This window comes from Sorex fumeus, unplaced genomic scaffold (assembly GCF_029834395.1).
Source record: "Sorex fumeus unplaced genomic scaffold, SorFum_2.1 ptg000047l, whole genome shotgun sequence".
Classification (NCBI taxonomy): Eukaryota; Metazoa; Chordata; class Mammalia; order Eulipotyphla; family Soricidae; genus Sorex; species Sorex fumeus.
Genome location: NW_026606104.1, coordinates 3,433,713 through 3,452,906, shown reverse-complemented (window position 1 = coordinate 3,452,906; position 19,194 = coordinate 3,433,713). Strand labels below are relative to the sequence as shown.

The 19,194-nt window shown below is 46.9% G+C and overlaps 1 protein-coding gene across 1 annotated transcript in view; it reads right to left on the bottom strand.

Annotated features, from left to right (window-relative positions):
• FMO5 (flavin containing dimethylaniline monoxygenase 5) overlaps positions 1–19,194 on the bottom strand; it is a 241,443-nt gene that overhangs the window by 63,594 nt on the left and 158,655 nt on the right. The window lies entirely within an intron of this gene.

Here is a 19,194-nt window from a genome sequence, read left to right as displayed (position 1 = left end):
GAATCCTTCTGGCCCTTGTTTCTACTGTCCTTGAGTATTAGTCTCATACTATGTTTTATATCCCACAAATAAGTGCAGTCATTCTATGTCTGTCCCTCTCCTTCTGACTCAAGATACGTAACAAATTTACCTTCAACAGTTGTTAAGTGTCTGCTACAGTATTATAAACCAATTGCAAACCACACCTGTTGTATAGTAGTTACCAGAACTCCCATTTTATAGGACTAAAACGCCTTCCCTTATCCCTCAGCACCCACTATTCTAAGGTGTTTCCATGAGTGTGATGACTGCAGACACCTTTATTGTTGTTTTGGGTCACACCCAGCGATGCTCAGGGCTTACTCCTAGCTCTGTGCTCAGGGATCATTCCTAGCGGTGCTTGGGGGAAGATATGGGATGCCGGGGACTGAACCTGGCCTGGCTGCGTGCCAGCTAAATGTCCTCCCTGCTGTACTATTGCTCTGCCCCAACCTTTTGCTGTATGTGAAAAATTTATATAATGGTATTCAATACCGGCAGGATTTTTTCTATGTATCTACTTCAATATTTACTATTTCCTACCTTCTGAAAACTTGACATTTACTTTGTTCTTTTATTAGCTTCTTAAGTAAAGTTAGGTTGAAATTTTTTTTTAAAGTTTTCTTTCTTCCTCTTCCTTCTTCCTCCTTTCCACCCTCCTTTTTTCCCTCCTCCTTCCCTTCCTCCCCTCCTTCCCTCCCTCCCCTCCTCCTTCCTTACTTCCTTCACTCCCTCCTTCCCTCTTTTCCTTCTTTCTCCTTCCTTCCTTTTTTCCTTTCCTCTTTTTTTTTTGTTTTTTTTTTTTTGTTTTTGGGTCACTGGCTGTGCTCAGGGCTTTCTCCCAGCTTTGTGCTCAGGGATCATTCCTGATGGGACAAGAGGGACCCTTTGTGGTGCTGGGGATATAACCCAGGCCAGCCATGTTCAAGCAAACCTTCCAGACTGTGCTATCTTCTCTGGCCCTTAACAACAGTTTTAAGTTCACAGCAAATTTGGGGGGAGGATACACAGGTTTCCCACATGCCCCTGCCCCCATCCTGTGCAACACAGAGCTTCTCCCCTTTGAAACATCCTGCACTAGGCTTGGAGGCCAGCCACACATTCTAGAGGAAAAGGGAGCTCAGATAGAGAAAGGAGCACCAAATAAAGGGTGTTGGGAGGATCCTCCCAGGATGGGCGAAGGATGCTGAAAGTAGACTATAGATCAAACATGACTGCCACTCAATGCCTCAAACCACAACACCCAAAATGAGAGAGAGAACCAAAGGGAATACCCTGCCACAGAGGCAGGGTGGGATAGGGGGATGGGGGCTGAGAGGGATAGTGGGACCAGTGGTGGTGGAAAATGGGCACTGGTGGAGGGATGGGTGTTTGATCATTGTACAATTGAAACCCAAGCACAAAAATTTGTAAATCTACAACTGTACCTCATAGTGTTTCACTAACAAAAGTTAAAAAAAAATGTAAATGATGGAGAATGGGCACTGGTGGAGGGATGGGTACTGGATCATTGTATAACTGAAACCCAAGCACAAAAATTTGTAAGTCTACAACTGTACCTCATGGTGTTTCACTAATAAAAATTGAAAAAAAAAAAAGAAACATACTGCACTAGAGCTATTTACTTATTGGAGTAAACGAACCTATGCTGACTGTAAAAATTGCCACAGCTGAGCCCAAACCAGCGTTTACATTCCAGTTTATTGTGCTGTTCAACCTACGGATTTAGGTAAAGACATAATGTCACGTATAATGCTATAATTTCATGCAGAGTACCTTCAATGTTTAAAGAATCCATTCTTCTTTTCCAGTGAGGATGTTTACGCTATAAACTTCCCTCTTCTGCTCTTGGTTTTGCAGGATTGCATAGTTTTGGTATCCTGTGTTTTTGTTTTCATTTGTCTCAAGATGTTCTCTAACTTTTCTTGACCCCCTGATCACTCAAGTGCATTGCTTAATTTCTACATATTTGTGAGCTTTCCAGTTTTCTTACTGCTAATTGAGTTCTAATTTTATCCCACTATGATTGGTAAAGGTACTTGGTATGATTCTAGTCTTTTAAGTCTGTTAAGAGTAGAAGTTTTGTGCTTTTTTTTTTTTTTCCGGTCGTGCCAGGGATCGAACTTAGGGTTTCTCAGATGCTATTGGCAAATGCTCTATGGCTGAGCTACACACTGGCCTCTGCCATGCTTTCTCTCTCTCTCTCTCTCTCTCTCTCGCTCTCTCTCTCTGGCTTTTTTGGTCACACCCGGCGATGCACAGGGGCTACTTCTAGCTTTGCTCTCAGGAATTACTCCTGGCAGTGCTCAGGGGACAATATGGGATGTTTGGGATCAAACCCGGGTTGACTGCAAGCAAGGCAAACGCCCTACCCTCTGTGCTATGCCTCCAGCCCCTGCTGTGCGCTCTTGAGAGGAATGTATGTTCTGCTACTCTTGGGTGGAATGTTTGCATAGGTCCATTTGGTTTGCTGTGTCATGCAAGTCGTCTTTCTTTGAACTTCTACTTGGCTGTTTTATCTTGAGTGAAGTGTATAAACGCGTGATGACCATCAATCCATTGTCATGTATAGCCTTCTTTGAACACATTTTTTTTGTGAGGCCACACCTGGTGGTGCTGGAGGAGGAGCAAAGCACGTGTTCTATTCCTTCCTTGGGCCATATTTCTGGTCCCTCACTGAACAAATTTAATACAGAATCCTTTTTTGGGGGGTGAGGTCACACTCCGCAATGCTCAGGTTTGCTCCTGTGCTTAAGAATCACACCTGGTGGTGCTCGGGGAACCAGGAATTGAGCGTGGTCAGCCACGTGCAAGGCAAGCACTCTCCTGGCTGTGCTATCTCTCCAGATCCTCAAAACAGAGTCTTGAGTAATCTCCATCAATAAGACTTGGTGGTTTTATTAAAAATGGCAATATCTGAAGCATTTCAGAAATCATACTCTTTGAAATAATTTAAATTTAGGATGAAAAACTTCAGCTGTCTACTTCCACATTTACATATGACTATATATATGTATATATCTATTTTTACCTTGGGGGTCACACCCAGTGGTACTCACGGATTGCTCCCCATTCAGTGCTCAGGTGCTGGGGACAAAATCTGGGTCTCCCTGAGCATGAGACCTGCACTTAACCCCTTTGAGCTTTTTCTGTCCAATGTGTGTATACCTCCCACCCCCCCGCAATGTCTTTGGGAGCACAGAACCAAGCTTGATGAGGATGCACTGCTGCTTCAGAGAACAGGGTGTGGTCACAAGATGGGAAAGTTTTGGAGGGGGCCCCTCCTGGTGGAGGACAAGGAGAAGAGGGGCTCAGGGGCGTGGCCTCAGGGGGTGGAGGAGCTGGTTCCCTGAACCTGGGTTGTGTGTGGGGACCCATGAGCCATCCAGTTCCAGAGGCAACTCAGAACAGAGGTCCCTCCTGTCCATCCCTGTCCATGGCCAGTCTGAGTCAGCCTGGGGGGAGGTGGGGATGCTGTGGAGGGAGGGAAATGTCCTTTTTTTTTTTTTTTTGGCTCTTTGGGTCACACCTGGCAATGCACAGGGGTTACTCCTGGCTCTGCACTCAGGAATTACTTCTGGCGTTGCTCAGGGGGCCATATGGGATGCTAGGACTCAAACCTGGGTCGGCTGCGTGCAAGGCTAACGCCCTACCTGCTGTGCTATATCATTCCAGCCCGGGGAAATGTCCTTTCATGCCAGAGACCAGCGAGATCCTTGCTTAGGAGATAAGTGAGGGGGCTGGGGGACGCTGGGTCCCCTCTGCCCTTTGCCCAGGCCCCTGTGCCTGCTCTGCTCCCTGTCCCCGGTACCTGGAGCCCCGCATTTCCAGGGCACCAGGAGTTTAGACTGTGCTAGAGGCGTCTGCCATGGGTTTGAGCCTGAGTGTGAGATTTGTTCCTTCAGGTAGACTCTTGGTCTGCAGCCAAGGTCCCAGAGGGAGAAGCACTGCCGCCGGGGTCAGACAGCGAAGCCCTGGACCTCCCTGGAGAGTACATGGGTCAGTGTGGGGGTCAGAGAAGGGCCTTTGCCCTCCCTCCTGCCAGAGCAGGCGGCCAGAGCAGAGCAAAGGAGAGACAGTAACTGAGGGGTCCCAATTCCAGCGGAGATGGCTCCTTCTGCGGGGTCTCCCTACCGCCTGGCCCAGGGTCTGACTCCCTGGGGCCCAGCTGGCACGTGCCCAGTCAATCAGGCACCAGCAGCTCTGCCTGAGGCAGAGGGTGAGAATCTGGTTCCTCCTGTTCATTGTAGGGTGAGACCTGCCATCTACCATCTGCACCAGCTTTTGTATTTCCCTCTGTTTGGTTTTGCTTCACGTTCAGATTTCCAGTGAAGTTTCTACAGCAAAATGATGCAATTGGTTGCAGAGATAGTACAGGGATTAAGGCTATTGCAGGGCATGTGGCAGACCCTGATTGGGTCCCCAGAGCATCGCCTATGGCCCCTGGAGCACTGCCAGGAGTGACCTCCCTGAACACAGCGGGGCGTGGCCTAAACTGCAATATCTTCCCCAATAAAACTTGAGAAAAAGAAAAACCACACTTCTGACCCAATGTTAGAAGTTTAAAAATAAAACGCTTTGGCATATAAGAGTCGCCTGGTTTTCCTGACAGCTCTGTGGGATGACACCAAGTCACGTTTTACAGATGGAAATAGAATAGTCAGGGCTCGGAGAGGTGACAGGACAGAGCCAGGACATGCTACTGGTGATCAGCAGGCCCATGACTCAGACCACAGGGGTCAGTAACTCTGTGAAAGGGTGCAACCGTTAGCCCATTCCTTGACCTCAGTTACTCGGGATAGACCTAGGGCCCCTCTTATAGGTCCTTTGGGATTACTGTGGCTGCAGATTTACTCATTCATTCATTTGATTAGAATATAGTACCTTGGGCCAGCGAGATAATTCATTCCTGGACACCACCTCTGGTCCCCTGAGCCCCACCAAGAGTGATCCCTTGTACAGAATCAGGAATGAGCCCTGAGCACTGCTATAAATACATATACATATGGTATATGTATATCATATACATACTATACATATGTGTGTTTATGATATATATATCATATCATATTATATATGATACACAGTTCCTTCTATATGCAGAGCAGGTGCAGCAACAAAACAGTAGGAAGAAATTCCTGATTTTATGGTGTTTCCCATCTAGAGGGGAAGAGACTAACTAACCACATGATCACACACAAATAGGTGGATAAATTCAAACTGAGGTCACTTAAGAAAAATCTCATAGGTAGTTAACATGTGACAGAGGAATCTGACTTAGCCTGAGAATGGGGTGAGTCCTTGTGGAAGGGACCCGAGCTGAGATGTGCAGGATAAGCAGGAGGCCTCCAGGCCAAAGGGTGAGGAAAGAGTGGAGAAAGGTTTCCCAGAGACAGCATGTCATGGGTAAAGGCCCTGTGGCAGGGGCAGCAAGATGAGTTTGGATTTCTGAGAGAATGTGAGGGGCTGGAGTTCTAGAATGAGGCGGGAGTGACATGAGTTGAACTGGGGAACTGGGGGGAGGCACATGGCCTCTAGGGCACATAGTTTTCTTTTTTTTTGTTTTTGTTTTTGTTTTTAGGGCACACTCACTTTGCTCAGGGGTTATTCCTGGCTTAGCTCTCAGGAATTACTCCTGGCAGGTGACCATATGCTGGAGATTGAGCCTGGATTGGCTGCATGTAAGATAATAGCCCTATCCATTGTACTCTCTCTAGACACTGAGGCATGTGTTAAAGGGAGTAGCCGTGAAAGTTATTCTTTTTTTAGAAATGTGAGCAAGTGTGTATGTGTATGCATGTGTCTGTAGTGATAAGAGAAGCATCTTAGAAAAACTTCATAGTTCACAATGTGGAAAGACTGACAGAGAAGGGCAGAATGGAGGCCAGAAAACCAACACAGAGGTAATTTATTTTTAAAAAATTTTTAATATATTTTTATTTTAATTTTTTCACAGAGGTAATTTTTCCACAAATGAAAGGTGACTATTTACTGAGTACTTCCTCTCTAGAAGATGCTGTTATGAGAATTTTGTGCGTATGCATTCCCTAATCCCTACAGCTCTGTGAAGTACTTCTATTATTCATCAGCATTTTTATGGATGAGGAAACAAAGGCACAGGAGATGATGTAGTACATGTAGAATCCGGGAGTCTGTGTTGGAGTGGCTGTTCGTGGGTACAGCTATCTCTGCCCTGGGCTGGCGGCAGTGGACACTTCACCGCTGTAGCCAGGATATGGCTCACTATGTGCCGTGCACCTTCTCTCCACCCTCACGGTGCTATCACAGGTGTAGGGACATGGAGGAGCAAATGAAGCAGGACAATATATGATGTGTAAAGGAAAATAAAGCAGAGAAGAGGAGCTGTGAGCTCTAGGTGTTGAGGGTCGGGGTAGAGACAGCAAAAGAAATGGAAAGGTCAGAGAGATAGTACTCTCTGACAGAGAGTGGGGAAGGCATTCGTCTTGCATGTAGTTGGCTGGGCTGCGACTGTCTACATCCCATAAGGTCCTTCAAACATTGCTGGGAGTGATCCCTGAGTGCAGAGCCAGAAGTAAGCCTGGAGCCCTGCTGGGTGGATCCTGAACCCCCCCCCCCCCAAAAAAAAAGAGAAAGAAATGGAGGGCTGGGTCAAAGGGTTGGGGTGCAGCTTTGTATGTGGGAGGTTTGGGTTCTCTCCCTGACACAGCATGGTCCTCTGAGCACTACCAGGAGAAACCCTGAGACCAGATAGTCCCTGAGTACCACTGGATATGGACCCAGAAAAGGGAATAGATTTGTTAGAGGCTTAACGATGAGATTGTCAGGCCCAGATGGACTAGATTTAGGGGATCAGGGATGGGACGGTGTCCAGGCAACCCCATTTCTGTTGTGAAACAGAAGGATGGGGGTGCAGTTTACTAACATAGGGTACATCGGGGGATTCTGATGCTATAGGTTTAGTTTTTGTTGTCCTTTTGAGGTAAGTGGGTGCTGGTTGTGCACATCTAGAGTTCAGCGGAAGGACCAATTGGATGTTTGAGACGAGAAGCAAACAGTTGTCTCCAAGAACATGTATCTCTCTCTCTTTTCGCATGGGGGTGGGGGTCGTGGCACACCTGGTGGTGCTCAGGGTTTACTCCTGGCTCTCACTCAGGGATTACTCCTAGCAGGCTTAGAGGAAGCACAGAGGTACTGGGGCTTGAACCCGGGTCAGCCATGTGCAAGACAAGTGCCCTCCCCACTGTACTGCCTCTCTAGCCCTCTCAGACAGGTCTTCTGGTGCCCACAGTTGGGCTTGCCCAGGGAGAGAGCACAGAGAGACGTAAGGAGAATCTGTTTAGGAGCACCTGCAGTCCTGACACCCATTCAACAGCCCATGTGTGGGTTCCCTTCCCCCAGGCTGAGGAATTCTCTGACACCAGCTGTGTGTCTTGTCCATCTTCACGGGCCTGATGCTCTCTGGCTGGACAGAACTCCGGCTTCCGCACGCTATGGGCTCAGTCCTTCAAGACGAGTCACGCTTCCCCCACCCCCAAACCAACTTCTGACCCCTAATAAAAGCCCAGGTGGTGCTCCTGACCAACAGACTGACTGTCCTGGTAGGGGCCTCCTTAAATTTAATTAGTTTGGCTTGTGAAATCATGGGCTGATTAACAAAAGGATATAGCTCAGGAACGGGGAGATGAAAGAGTTTAGGGGTGTCTGGGGGAAGGGAGCACCCATATTTTCTCTGTGCCTGCTACCCCCCTCATGCCTTCATAGCTCACCCCTTGAATACTCTCCAAACCTATCCCTTTGGGGTTTGAAGAGTTTCATTACGTAGACATGATGGATTAAATTGCTGGCCATTGTGGATCAATCCCTGGCAGAGAATTCCCCTTGCCATCAGCACTGTTGGCCGTGGCCTGCTATTCCCCACTTACCACTAGAAATGCACTGCCCAGCCCCCAGTGGGACCCTTCCACCAGTCCGCTGACCCTTAGCCCTCCATCTGGCTTATTCTTCTGCATGGACTTTATTATCTCTAAAATACTCTTTTATTTATTTATTTATTTATTTATTATTTTGCTTTTTTGGGGGTCACACTCAGCGTTGCACAGGGGTTACTCCTGGCTTTGTACTCAGGAATTACTCCTGGTGTTGCTCAGGGACCATATGGGGTGCTGGGAATCGAACCTGGGTCGGCTGCATGCAAGGCAAATGCCTTACCCGCTGTGCCATCACTCCAGCTCCTATTTTCTTTATTGTTCATCCCCACTAAGGTGCAAGCTCAGAGGGAAATTTTATTGTCTTGTTTGTAGAGCAGAGCTCAGAGGAAATGCTCCCTTTGTGGAACAAATAAGCTTCCCTTTGGACCCCCTGTAGGGTCTACAAGTTACTGCATCTCTAGATGCCTTCTCAGTTTCCCCCCCACGCCCACACCCCACATTCTTTTCTGTCTCATTAATGGTGCCACCTTCTTCTAGCTACCCAGTCTGAGTCAGGTCCAGAACTTTCTAGGTTCTGCCTTATCCCTGCCAACCTAAAACTTCAGAACAAAACAGAGGCCTGAGAGATGGTGCAGGTGGGAAGGATAGTTCATTTTGGTTGGGGGCAGGTTATTCCTGGTTCTGTGCTCAGGGGTCACTCCTGGTGGTGTTCAGGACATCTATTTTTTTGCGGGGAGCTTACTAGTGGCTCTGCATTCAGGGATCTCTTCTGAGGGGTTCAGGAGACCATACGGGGTACTGGGGATAGAACCTGTGTTGGCCATATGCAAGACAAGCTTCTTGTTCACTGTACTATCACTCTGACCTCTGGTGCTCAGGGAACCTTGTGTGGTGCCAGGTATCAAACCTAGGACAGCTGTATTCAAGGTGAGTGCCTTACATGTTGTACTATTTCTCTGGCCCCTAACTTAGTTTTTAATGGGGAAGAAAGGTAAGAAGAATTAGCTGGTGTTAATAAGCTTAACTTATTCTTGGCTATCCATAATTGGTTAATGCCTCTATCCTCCAGCTAAAAGTCCATAATCAGATTCAGATGATTTATCAAACAATTGCTTGCTTGATGGGTTCTTAAAAACAATTGCTTTTGGCCCAGTCCGAAGGTCTTTGACTTGGTTCAAATAACTAAATTTTCTGTGCAGTTGCTCTGCTCCATTTAAAAATGACTCCAGGGGGGCTGGAGCAATAGCACAGTGGGTAGGGTGTTTGCCTTGCATGCAGCCAACCCGGGTTCGATACCCAGCATCCCATATGGTCCCCAAAGCACCGCCAGGAGTGATTCCTGAGTGCAGAGCCAGGAGTAACCCCTGAGCATCGGCTGGGTGTGACCCAAAAAGAAAAAAAAAATGACTCCAGGGCCGAGAGATAGTACAAAGGTTAGGCTCTTGCTCTGTCTTTGGTCAACCCAGGTTCCATCCTTAGCACCCCACAGGGTCCCCCGAGCCCCACAAGGAGTGATCTCTGACACAGAACTAGGAGTGAACCCTGAGCACCACCACATGTTGTCAAACCCTCCCCCCAAAGTTAAAAAATGAAATAACTGCTAATGCCCTCTCTTGGGCTTTGTGTTTTGAAACACAAATGCCCAAGACTCATGCCCCTTGGTCTTCTTGGCGGCAGTCACAGCAGCAGCTCCAACAATATAAGTGATGCAGCAGATGGCAGAGAAGCAAGAAAAAATAATTACTATCTGACTATCCAAAAATCAATATAAATATTTGATGAAAACCATTTGGATGAAAGGTCTCTCAGGATATACATCTAGAGAGACTGAGAGACTTATAGAAGAGAAAGTCCCAGAAACGGAACCCCATTGCTCTCAATAAAGTGCACCATTTTTTACTTATGGCCACATGGGAAATTGTTGGAAGGAAAATGAACAAATCGTTGAAACTTTCTGTCAATTTTTTCATCGTGAGAAATAGTAATTTGTAAGAGACTGTAAGATAAAAGACAATTCCTTATCACATTTGTTTTTTATTTGACTGAATTAATTCTTCTATCTTTTTTGGTTTTGGCAACTTCCAGCTGTGCTCAGGAGTCACTCCTGGGACCATATGTTGTGGCAAGGATTAAAATGGGGTCAGCTGCATGCAAGGCAAACACCTTACCTGCTGTACTATCCTCTGACTCTATTTGTCTATCATTTTATTCTCCCCACATCTCTTGTTGTTGCAAGCACCAGGGGTGAGTACCTGTGGTGATGCTGTTCATGCACCTAGTTGTGGGTTCATTCTCTTGGTTCTGGTGCTCACTTGTTGCTCCAACTTTAGTTGAAGCTTCTGAGCTCTCAGTTCAGGTGGGTGAGAGCTATCCCTGCAGAGTTATCCCTGGACCCGTATTATTGTATTACAAAAATAATCATTGGGAAGCCTGCATCATGAGCTGGGGGAGAAGGCAGCTGGGATAGAGAAGGGATCACAAAGTCAATGATGGTTAGAAGGATCCTCGGGATGGGAGATGTGTGCTGAAAGTAGATAAAGGACCAAACACGATGGCCTCTAGTGTCTATATTGCAAACCATAATGCCCAAAAGTAGAGAGAAATTAAGAGGGAAATTGTCTGCCATAGAGGCAGGGAGAGAGGTGCAATGAGGGGGAGGGATACTGGGGACATTGGTGGTGGAAAATGTACACTGGTGGAGGGATGGGTGTTTGATCATTGTATGACTGAAACTCAAACATGAAAGCTTTGTAACTATAGCTCATGGCGATTCAATTAAAAATATTGAAAAAAAATGTGAAATAGCACTGTAGCACAGTCCTCCCGTTGTTCATTGATTTGCTCGAGCGAGCATCAGTACATCTGTAACATCTCCATTGGGACTTTTTGTTACTGTTTTTGGCATCACGATCACGATCAGGACCATCCTGTTGTTCGTCGATTGCCTCGAGCAGGCCCCAGTAACGTCTCCTTCATCCTAGCCCTGAGATTTTTTTGTAAAAAGTGCCATATTCAAGGCTCCTTCAGGGTTAGGAGAATGAGACCCATCATTGTTATGGGTGTTTGGCATAGTAGGTACGCCACAGGGAGTTTGCCAGACTCTGCCGTGTGGGCAGGTTACATTCGGTAGCCTGCCAGTTTGTCCAAAGTAGGAATGAGGTAATAAGATGTCGCACAGCCGCATTCGCGCTGGGCCGCTTCCAGGAGCTGGGTTTTATAGTCTCTGAGTCTTGGCTGTTGATGGGATTACACGGCGCCAGGGGGCCAGTTGGTGGGTGTGACCCCTGCCTACTGGAATTTGGAGGATCTGGGTGGAGGATGCTCAGCCCCGATCCGAGCAGGGTTGGAGATCTCAGTCCCAGGACCCGCATGCCTTTGTCCCTCTACCGGTACCTCCATGCGTGTGGAGGGTGGTCTCAGCATGGTGATGGCTGGTTCTGGAGGTCTTCGGCTGCCGGAGCCCTGGTCGGGGAGGGGAGGGAAACGCAACCCGCTCCCCTCCAAGGGGCCCCGGGGAGGACAGCCAGGCGTGGGGGCAGGAGACTCTGCACTGTTCTCTTCTGGGAGCTGGGTTTTATAGTTTTTGGCATATCGAATATGAAACAGGTAGCTTGCCAGGCTTTGCCATCTGGGCAGGATACTTTCAGTAGCTCGCTGGGCTCTGCAAGAGGGGCAGAGGAATCGAACCCGGGTCGGCCTCATGCAAGACAAACGCCCTACCCAGTATGCTGTCGCTCTGGCCCAAGGTGAATAAAGAACAAAAAATCATTCGGGAGCCCATAGCTCGCCCTTTGATAAGCCTGATCATCTGGTTTTGCTTGTTTTTCCTTTTTTTTTTTTTCATTCTACCTTGTGGAGAAGGTAATTGGAAGGGCCAGAGGATGTTAGAGTCCTTTTCACCAGGTGTAGATCTCAGGATTCAGATCTTCTTTGGAGATCCTTATTTAGCAAGAGGTGGAGCAATCATGCATCATCTCTTAAGGCAATTAGCTTTCTGTGGATTTTACCATAACCAGGCCTACACATCAGTTCAATTACTGTCTCCAGGCTTGGGAACCCCGAGGCAATACCTGGTTCCCCCATCCCCAGCCTGTTTTGGGAAGCCTTGAAACCTTGCTGAACTTCACAAAGATACCCTGAAGATTTGGCAAAGGTAAACAAGATGCAATCCTTTTTGGTCCTTTGACTTCATGCCATGGACACTCCTGACCCTAGAGTCAAAAAAGCCATTTTACTGTTTTGCTTTGAGGCCACGACCAGTGCTGTCCTGACTCTGGGCACAGGAATCACTCCTAGAGAGGCTCAGGGGACCATAGATGGAAGCCAGGTCAGCTGTGTGCAGGGCATGCGCCTTACCTGCTGTATTATTGTCCAGCCCAAAAAAAGCCACATTGGCTTTTGCAGGTACAAAGAAGCAGCCAGACTTTCTCATGGAAGTCCTATACATCTGCCACAGTCCCTGCAACAACCTAGCCTTTTCATTGATAAGTTTCCTCCTTGCTTAACCAAGTACCTTGTGGGTGAACTTCATACTTAGGCACTTGTTCTTCAGCTTAGTGTAATTCCTCTGCTTTTTCTTCAGAATTTCTGGCACACCAGGTCCCTCTTTCCTTCTTTTCCCACATCCACCAGGGGCTCAGCTAAACAAAATTCCAAAGTTTTATGAATAATTTTTGTTTTGGGCGGCCACGTCTAATAGTGCTCAGGAACTACTTCTGGCTCTGTGCTCAGGGATCACTCTCAGTGGTGCTGGAGGTGAGGGACCAGGAACAGAACTGGCATTGGCTGCATGCAGCAAAGTGCTTTAATCCCCAAGAATCTGACCCAAGAATCTCTGTGTTAAATTTAAATAATCTTTGAATTCTTCCAGGAAAGTGGCAAAAAAATACATTTGGACTTTTTGCCCCATTTCTTATGCTCCAACCTACCAATTTCTTTTACATTAACTTAAAATCTTGACATTGATCAGAGAATAGTACAGTGTCTAGGACATTTGCCTTGCACAGTGCCAACCCAGGGTTCAATCCCCAGCACCACATGTGGTTCTTTGAACCCCACCAGAGTGAAACCTGAGCACAGAACCAAGAGTAAAGCCATGAGCCTCCTTGAGTGCGGCTCCAAACAAAATAAAAAAAATGTTGACATTATCAGACTAGGAATGTGGATTCAGTAGTAGAGCAAATGCTTCGAATGTGAGAGGTCCCAGGTTTGATCCTCAGAACCACATCATGCTTGAGCACCACTGGGTGTGCAGAACTGCCAGGCATGGACCCCATAATAATAAGAACTATTATAATAAAACTAATAAATATAATAACATAAATATAGTGCTGTTATTATAACAATAAATAATATAACTGTTAAATAACAATAATAATAACTGTTGAGATCCCAAGTAGTGACTTTGAGGTAGAGTTCCCAGCAACACACACACACACACACACACACACACACACACACAAATACACACACCACATTCTTGAGTGTATACTGAGTTTGTGTTTTGCTTTATAACCCTGATTTTCTATGCAAATTTAGTCTCAGTGCCCTGAATTCAGTGTTTTCAAAGAGACCTTTCAGCCTGTCTCCTTCATTCCCTGTAGCCTTTATTGGATTCATCATTTGTCTGCTTGGTTTTCAAAGGCCCCTTGGTTTATGTCTTCCTGAGTTCTTTCAGATGGAGACTTTTGCTGCTGGCAGGGTCTGCAACTTGGGTCAGACATTCTTTCCCTCTGAGCCCTGCAGACTTCACTGCCTGCCAGTGTGACCTCTGTAGGAAAACCCTCAGGCTCACTGAAGTGTGCAGCCTTCAGCCTGCTCACGATCTTCCTGCACAGTCTGTTCTCCTTACCATTTTAGTAACAAAATATTGCAGCTGTATGAGAAATCATGGGTCTTTTGCATGTTGGAAAACATTAACTTTGTTGAATTTTAGCAGTAGAAATATTTTCTACAGCTGGAGAGATAGGACAGCAGGTAGGGTGCTTGCTTGCTTGCCTTGAGTGTGACCTATTTAAGTTCCCTGGCATCCCATCGGGTCCTTTGAAGCACAGCCAGGAGTAATCCTTGAGCTGAATCAAGGGTGATCCCTGAGGGGCCGAAGTGATAGTACAGCAGGTACGGAACTTTCCTTGTACATGGCCAACCCAAGTTGGCATCCTGTGTGATTCTCCTGAGCACCTCTAGGAGTAATTATTATTATTATTATTATTATTATTCGATTTGCTCGAGCGGGCCCAGTAATGTCTCCATTGGAGACTTTGTTGTTACTGTGTCTGGCATATCGAATACGTCACAGGGAGCTTGCCAGGCTCTGCCGTGCGGGAGAGATACTCTCGGTAGCTTGCTGGGCTCTCCGAGAGGGGCGGAGGAATCGAACTCGGGTCGGCCATGTTGGCTGCGTGCAAGGCAAACGCCCTACCGCCCCTCTCGGAGAGCCCGGCAAGCTACCGAGAGTATCTCGCCCACACGGCAGAGCCTGGCAAGCTCCCTGTGACGTATTCGATATGCCAGACACAGTAACAACAAAGTCTCCAATGGAGACGTTACTAGGCCCGCTCCATCAAATCGATGATCAACGGGAGGGCCTTTACCTTTTACCTTTACCTTTATTATTATTATTATTATTATTGCTTTTTGGGTCACACCTGGTGGTGCTCAGGAGTTACTCTTGGCTCTGTACTCAGAAATTACCCCTGGCAGTGCTCAGGGGACCATATGGAATGCTGGGAACCGAACCCAGGTCGGCCGCATGCAAGGCAAACACCCTACCTGCTGTGCTATTGCTCCAGCCCCTCCCTCCAGGAGTAATTATTGCGTGTAGAACCAGAAGTAAGCCTTGAGCACTGCCGCATATGGCCCCCAAAACAAGCAAGAAAAACCACCTCCCCTTCCCTTCCCCGCTGAGTACAGAGTCAGGGAGAGAGGAAATTTGTCCATACTGACAGGGCCCATTCATATTTCACTGTTGGAACTGGTCCTTGTTTATGTATTTATTTTTGCTTTTTGAGTCACACCTGGCGATGCATAGGAGTTACTCCTGGCGGTGCTCAGGGGACCATATGGGATGCTGGGAATGCAAGGCAAACGCCCTCCCCACTGTGCTATCTCTTCGGCCCCTAGTCCTTGCTTATTTAGAAAAGGGCAATTGTGGATTAGTTTTTTTAAGTTCAGTGAAATTTATTTATTAATTTTGATTTGGGGCCACACTCGGCAGTGCTGAGGACTCACTCTTGCTCTGTGCACAGGATTCACTCCTGACGGTGCTGGGGGGACCCTGTGTGAAACTGGGGATCGAATCCAGGTCAGCTCTAGGTGAGGTAAGTACATTCCCTGCTCTCCTGTCTTTCTGGCTCCTGTTATCCTCGTTCTATTTCCCTGAACAACAAGAAAAGTTTTTTTTTTTTTAAAAACTCTTTTAAACTAACGAACGATGATGCACAAAGTTATTGATAGATGAGTTTTAGACACATAATGTCCTAGCACCAATCCCACCACCAATGTCAACTTCCCTCCACCAGTGTCCCCAAATCCCTTCCCTGCTCCCTCTAACCCATCCCTCTTGACGTTTTTAAGTGCTTTTAGTTTGGATCTCGTGTCTTCAGTGTCGCTGACTCTACAGTTTGGATATATAACTCTATCACTCCCCCATAGGACTGATGAAACCGAGGCCCTGACCCCTGCCCTCCTCTCCCCCTCGCCCTGTTACTTTCCTTCCTTTTCTTCTTCCCCCTTTGATTTCTTTCCTTCTCTCTCTCTCCCTCTTCTTTCTATACACAGGGGTGGAGTGTAATCTAGGCATCCTCCTCCCCTCTTTGCTCCATTGCATTTCCTCATCCAGTTACTGTGTATACCACAGACAAGGGAGATCATCCTGTGTTTGTCTCTCTTCTGGCTGACTTCACTCAACATGGTAACTTCCAAGGAAAAGTATGTTTTCATGCCCTCCTGTCACTTTGGTCTTGTGCTTTCCTCCCCCTCATCTCCCGCTGTCTGGACTGTTTCTCCAACTCGGGAGGATTCTCGTTTTGCTAAATCCCCTCCAAGACTCGCTGTCTCATCTCTACGTACTTCTGCATGGCTGATATCAAAGCCCTGTGCCAGGGCCCTGCTGTCAGCTCATCTGTTGACAGAGTCCAGCTGCGAGTTCTCTGTGCAGGACCTCGGCTGTTTCCGCCCTCATCCCATTACCTCTCCCTGCCTCCCTCCGGCCTCACTCATAATTAGCTTTATTATAGTAGTTAGCCAATTTCCTCTGCAATCTCAGCCACCATCTGGATTTTTTCCCCTTGAATTTACTTCTCTTCTTATTGGAGAACTTTCTCCAAGAGTATTTCCATGTTGTGTCTTTGTGTGGTCCATCTTCGGAGGCCTTCTGTGTCTGGGAATATTTTTATTATATTTTTACATTTGAATGACTGACTTTATGCAAGACTTCTTTCAATGCTTAAAAAACCATTGCAGTTTTTAAAACAAAAACGTTGTGTCTTTGTCTTCTTGCACACTGTGTTTCTTTTGAGAAGTCAGAAGTTAATTTGGTTCTGAGCCCTTTGTCTTATAGTTAGAATTTTTCCAATTACAAAGGTTTTTTTTTTCTTAATTCTTCTTCTTTTTCTTTTTTTAAAAAATCGAATCACTATGAGATACACAGTTACAAACCTGTTCACGATTGGATTTCAGTCGTACAATGTTCTAACACCTGTCCCTCCACCAGTATACATTTCCCACTACCAAATGTACCCAGTTTCCCTACCGCCATTACCCCACCCTTGATTATGAAGTTCTGAGGTGTTAGCATAACGAATCTGGATGCATTTCCCCTGCTAGTTACCAATTTAGGACTCTGTGAGCCCATTTAATCTTAAATATTCACGTTATTCTTCTTAGAAATGGTGGACCGAGGGATAGGACAGCATGGAAGGTGTGTGCTTTACATGCAACTGACACAAATTCCATTACTGGCATCACATATGGTCCCTTGAACCCCACCAGGAGTGATCCCTGAGCACAAACCAAAAGTAAGCCCTAAGTACTGCCCGGTGTGGCCCCAAAGCAAAACAAAACAAAACAAAATAAGGAAATAAGTCTTGATTTCCTCAACTATTTTTCTCTTCTCCCCATGGCCCCTTCCTCACCCCTTCTTTGAGGGAATCCTATTAATCTGATATGGCATGTTATTAGCTCTTTTTCAAAATATTCTATTCTGTCAACTAAAGACTTCATATTGGACAATATCACGACGAATCACGACCATCCTGTTACTCGTCGATTACCTTGAGCAGGCCCCAGTAACGTCTCCTTCATCCAAGCCCTGAGATTATATTCAAGGCTCTTTAGGAGAATGAGACCCATCATTGTTACTGGTATTTGGCATATTGGGTATGCCAAGGAGAGTTTGCCAGACTCTGCCGTGTGGGCAGGCTACATTCAGTAGCCCGCCAGTTTGTCAAAAGTAGGAATGAGATAATAAGATGTCATAATAAGGTGTCGCACGGCTGCAACTGCGGCTGCGCGGTTCCAGGAGCTGGTTTTTATAGTCTCTGAGTCTTGGCCGTTGATGGGATTACACGGCGCCAGGGGGCCAGTTGGTGGGTGTGACCCCCGCCGACTAGAATTTGGAGGATCTGGGTGGAGGATGCTCGGCCCCAATCCGAGTAGGCTTGGAGATCTCGGCCCCGGAACCCGCGTGGCTTTGTCCCTCTGCCAGTACCTTCATGTGTGTGGAGAGTGGTCTCAGCATGGTGGTAAAAACCAGCTCCCGGAAGAGAACAGTGCAGTCTCCTGCCCCCGCGCCTGGCTGTCCTTGCCGGGGCCCCTTGGAGGGGAGCGGGTTGAGCTTTCCTCCCCGCCCCGACCAGGGTTCCGGCAGCCGCAGACCTCCAGGACCAGCCACCACCATGCTGAGATCACTCTCCGCACACATGAAGGTACTGGCAGAGGAACAAAGCCACGCGGGTTCCGGGGCCGAGATCTCCAAGCCTACTCGGATTGGGGCCGAGCATCCTCCACCCAGATCCTCCAAATTCCAGTCGGCGGGGGTCACACCCACCAACTGGTCCCTGGCGCCGTGTAATCCCATGTAATTGGACAATATAATCCTCAATATATTTTTGCTCATTTACATTGCTGCCTGTAATTCCCAAACATATTTGTATTGTGGAATTGTTCAAGTATCTGGTGTAGAAAACTCATGATTTGAAATAACTAAGGTACAAGAACTATTGAAAGTAAGCCAAAGAAGGTTTTATCATGTTTCATAAGTATTGATGGTTCAAAGGTCATATGCTGTTATATCAATGTACATATTTGTGTCTGCATTGGATTATTAGAATATTTGACCTTGAAAATCTTGTGAGTTGAAATAATTGAGCACAGTGGGTAGGGTGTTTACCTTGCACGCGGCCGACCCGGGTTCGATTCCTCTGCCCCTCTAGGAGAGCCCAGCAAGCTACTGAGATTACCTCACCCGCACGGCAAATCCTGGCAAGCTACCCGTGATGTATTTGGTATGCCAAAAACAATAACAGCAAGTCTCACAATGGAGACGTCACTGCTGCCCGCTCAAGCAAATCGATGAACAATGGGGAGGATAGTGCTACAGTGTTACAACTTTTAAAATATTTTATCATTCAAATGTAGCTCTGTGGTAAACCTCTCTCACTTGTGTGAGACATGGGTTTGTTCTTCAGAACTGCAAAACAAACAAATATCAGATCAGAGCACCCAAGCTCTAGCTTTTATAATAATAAAATAGAGAAAACAGGGGTTGAAGCACAGCAGGTTGGGTGCTTGCCTTGAATGCAGCTGATTCCGGTTTGATCCCCAGAACTGCAGAAGGTCCCCTGAGCATAGGCAGGAGTGATCCGTGAGTGCAGAGTCAGGAGTAAGTCATGAGCATCATCAGGTGTGCCCGCCGTGAAACCCCCCTCAAAACCGACAAACAAAACATCCCACAAAAGAAACGCTGGGCCATGGATGTATCTGGTGTCAGAGCATGCACCTGTGTGCAGAAGAAAGGAAGCTCTTTAATTTTTCCTTCTGCCCTTTGAAGTATTTCCTCAAACCTACCTCCCAGCTCATGCATTGGTTCATTTGTTCTCAGCCGTTCCCGTCATTTGTTTTCCCAATCATGCTCAGGGCTTACTCCTGGTTCTGCACTTAGGAATCATTCCAGTCAGGACTCAGGGAACCGTATGGGCTGATTGAATCGGGTTGGCCGTGTGTTAGGCAAGATAGGGAATTTGATGATAAAATGCTGATAAGGAAA